Genomic DNA, 4353 nt, shown 5'->3' on the forward strand with positions numbered 1-4353 from the left:
GTGTTTTATTAATTGTGCAAAGATATTTGACTGTGTGGATGAATCATAATAGAGCATGGCTAACATTGAGAAGAACTGGAATCCCAGAACACTTACTTATGCTCATGCAAAACCTAAACCTAGACCAAAAATCTATCAGCTGAACAGAGCAGAGAAACACTGCTTGATTTAAAATCAGAAAAGGTGTGTGTCGAGGTTGAATCCTTTCTCCCTCCGTATCTATTCACTCTGTATGCTGAGTGAATTATTCAAAAAGTTTGACTTTATGAAGAAGAATGTAGCATCAAGATCAGAAGAAGACAGACTAATAACTTGTATTATACAAGTGACACAATATTGCTTGCTGAAAGTGAGGAGGACTTGAAACTCTTGAAGCAGAAGATCAAAGAATATGGCCTTCATTATAGATTACATCCCAACATCAAGAAAACAAAAATTCTCCCCATTGGACCAATAAGAAACATCATGATAGATGGAGGAAAGATTGAAATTTTCAGTGATTTAATCTTATTTGGATCCTCAGTCAACACCTTGGTACCAGCAAAACTGTATGGAAATGGGAAAGTCTGCTGTCGGTGACCTCTCCAAATTACAAAGGAGCATTTACACCAGTTTCAAGTCTGAGGTGCACCAGATTCATGGCATGTTCTTTTCAACCACTTGCTATGCACCTGAGAGCTGGCCAATGAATACAAATTATAGAAGAAAAATTGATGCTTTTGAGTTGTGATGTTGGAGAAGAGTACTGAATATCACATGGACTTCCAAAAGAATAGACAGATATGCCTTCAAAAAGTGCTGCTAGAATGTTCCTTGGAGGAAAGTGTGGAAAATCTTTTTCTCACTAAGTTTGGGCATGTTGATACTGTTGTTGTACTCTTCTCCAACACCACAACTCAAATACATCACTTCTTATGTCATCTCATATGAACTCATTATGTCAGATGTAAGACAAGTGATCGGAAAGACGCACCTTAGTCCTCAAACTGATGTTGTTGTTAGGTGCCGTCAAGTCGTTTGCGACTCATAGCAACCCTATGTACAACATCCCTAAACTCTGCTCTGTCCTGTACCAATCGCATCGTCTCCAAAACACCCATCCCGATTACCCCAGTCACTGAATTAATCCACCTCATAGAGGGACTTCCCCTCCTGTGCTGTCCCTCCACCCTCCCAAGCATGATGTCCCTCTCCAAGGACCTGTCCCTCCTGGCAACATGTACAAAGTATGTCAGACGGAGCCTTAGAATCCTTACCTCCAAGGAGAAGCCTGGTTTGACTCTTTCCAGAATGAATCTGTTTGTTTTCCTAGCAGTCATGGTACCCCCAATACTCTTCTCCAGCACCACAGCTCAAAGGCGTCAATTCTCCTTCTATCCTCCTTAGTCGTTGTCCAATGCATAACAAGTGATTGCAAAGACCATGGCCTGTATCAGACGCACCTTAGTCTCCAGAGAGACACCACTGCTCTTCAGTACTTTAGAGAGGTTCCTAACAGCAGACTTTCCCATGGCAATACGTCTTTTAATTTCCTGGCTACTGGTGCCGAGAATGTTGACTGTGGAGCCAAGCAAATTAACTAAAGCTGTGAACAATCTCAATCTCTTCACCATCCATCCTGATGCTGCCAGTTGTTCCAGTGGTGAGAATCTTTGTCTTCTTGATATTGAGCCTCAATCCATATTGGAGGCTGCAGTCCTTAACCCTCTGCATATAAACAAAGTTCTTCATGATATAACCTCTCAACTTTAAAATCACGCACATATTATTTTCTACTTTCCCCCCCGCACTGTTCCAGGCATCACAAAGTTGTTGATGTTCTTTAAGTGAATAATTTCCTTCTTGCCTCCACACTGTGGAATCATAGTCATGTAGCTACCTTATTCTCAATAGGTCTAACAAACTGATAATAATTTTCAACATGATCAAACATTTTCTCTCTTCTTCATTTCCCCAGTTTGCAATGTGTTTCCCACACCACAATAAGTTCTTGTGCATTTATGGTTATATTTTGGATTATAAGTTTTTCTATAGCATGCACTCTTATCATTCAAAAAAATTTCCTTATCTACCAGAATGCTTAAAATATATAGAATACTTCATAAGTGTACTATAATTATTGAACAAAAAAATAACATGTCATGCTTTTCCTTAGTCTTGTTCTCTGAGAGAACATTTTATTCTATAGAGTCTTGAAATGCAAATGAATCTATTTGATAAACTTTTTAATAAGATTTCTTTAGCCTGTCTTCAGGTGGCAACTATTGGATTGCTGTTTAGTAATGTCATATGCAGAAATGATTTTTGTAGTGCATTGGGGTCATTTTCTTGAGGTGATAGGTGCAGCAACATATTTTTGCCTACTTTTAGGTGACAGTGATGTAAAAAAAATCTAAGTACTCTAATTTATATTAAATAATTATCATCATAAACTCTGGGATCCTATAAGATTGTGAGTAAGGCTGAGAAGGAATCAGTTCTGCATACTAGTTTGTTAGTGGGTAAATTAGGGCTCTTATGGCTATTTGGTTTGGGAAATAACAAAAAAAATGCAGAGTGTTTTCATGTGCAAATTTTCTTTATTATTGTTTTCTCATTAAAATATGAGAAATTTCATTTAAGCAGTTTAATTTAAGGAACAGTATGTGAAATGATGCCATTTAATATTTACAATTCTCTTGAATCTTAGTATGTTTCAAATATTCTTAGAAACATTCTAGCACAGGAAAAAATTTTAAATGAATCATCCAAATGCAAGAATTTTTTAAAACTCAATGTTCTTATATGCCATTAAGTCCAATCAAACCCATAGCTGACCCGCCAGCAGGTTTTCAGGGACGGTAAATCAGACAGGGCAGATAGTCCATCTTTCTCTCACAGAGCAGCTGGTGGATTTGAATCACTGCCTTTTGGTGAACAGTACTGCACTTAAAAGCCAGTAATCCATCAGAGCTTCATTTTAACTTGTTGTTGTGTGCCATCGAGTCAGAACTGACCTGCCAGTGGGTTTTCAGAAGCAGTTTAATTGCATGGATGGAGATTGCCCATCTTTTCCCCCTGGAGCAGCTCATGGATTCAAGCTGTGTGCCTTTGATATTGTAGTGCAGTTCCTTACCACTAGGCCACCAGAGCGATTCTTTTCTTTTCTTTTTTTTTTTCTCTAAACCGTTTATTTCTCCTGACAGGGAGGTGGGCTGGATTAGGACCTGAAGGGCAGGTCCACTACAGACCACGGCAGGGGAGTGTGGCCCTCAGGCGAAAGTGGAGTTGTTCCATCCCACGTTGGCCGCATTCATGTCATAGTAGTTGATGTAGACTCTGTCGGGGCTGATGTGCAGCTGCTGGGAAAGCAGACCGCACAGCAGCTTGGTGTAGGTCCGGTTTTGCACGCCGCCAATCTTGCCGATGCTGTGCAGGCTGCAGAGCGCACAAGGGTCGCTTGAGCCACCGAAAGCCATAAGCTGGTCTGGGACCACTTGCACTGCGATGTACTGGGACGGTTTGCCGGTGGCCTGCGCCAGCTGCTGGGTAAGCTCAGAGAGCAGCCCGTCGGGCACGGATGCGCGAGGCACTTAGTGTTGACCACAAACATCGGCTTGAGGGTGGAGAGTAGTGAGCGTGGCGTCTGCAGGCCTGGAACTCAGAGCGATTTTTAATAGAATCTGTTAATTAACTGTGAGAACAATATTCCTTTTGATTTACCAAGAAATTCCCTTGTGACCTCTATGCTCTTGATCAAAGACAAGGTAAATGGATAACTTAAACACAAGATGACACTTTTTTCTTCTCTGTATTTTAATGAGTATACTTAAAACTTACTTCATGGAGAACCATCATATAGATCTCCTTACTTATTGTGTCTCACTGCTGTTCTCCCTACTGTGGTTAAATTAATTGTAAGCACGAAGTGGAAGCTTTATAGATGATCTGTATTATGTGCTTCTTTGTAAGGCAGTATTCAGGGTCAATATTTGAAACGTCTAGAGAATTTAATAATATTAATATTGTTATTAAGAAACTTCTCTAGGGAGCTCTGGTATCTTAGTGGTAAGGAATTGTTCCATCAGTCTGCAAAAGTCTGGTTCAAAACCATTTGTTGAGTGGGAGAAAGATGGATGATCTTCTTACAATTTACTTCCTCTGAAAACACACTGTATGATCAGCTATGGGTTGGTCTCATCTCAAAGGTAAACAACAATGACAACGATATTATGTCAGCAGCTCTGCTTCTACCGTACTCACCCTTGGATCCTCGTACTAATTCTATGATAATGGTCTTACACAGTATTTGTCCTTGTGGGACTGAATTAGTTCACTCAGCATAATGCTCTCCAGTCCTTCACAAGTCAGGTA

General features: G+C 40.2%; 1 pseudogene; it reads right to left on the reverse strand.

Moving 5' to 3' along the window:
* Positions 1-3251: 3251 nt before the first annotated feature.
* Positions 3252-3592, reverse strand: LOC102865894 (annotated as a pseudogene).
* Between the last annotated feature and the right edge of the window lie 761 nt (positions 3593-4353).

This window comes from Elephantulus edwardii, unplaced genomic scaffold (genome assembly GCF_000299155.1).
Source record: "Elephantulus edwardii isolate Elephantulus edwardi_28Jun2011 unplaced genomic scaffold, EleEdw1.0 scaffold00040, whole genome shotgun sequence".
In the NCBI taxonomy this organism is placed as follows: Eukaryota; Metazoa; Chordata; class Mammalia; order Macroscelidea; family Macroscelididae; genus Elephantulus; species Elephantulus edwardii.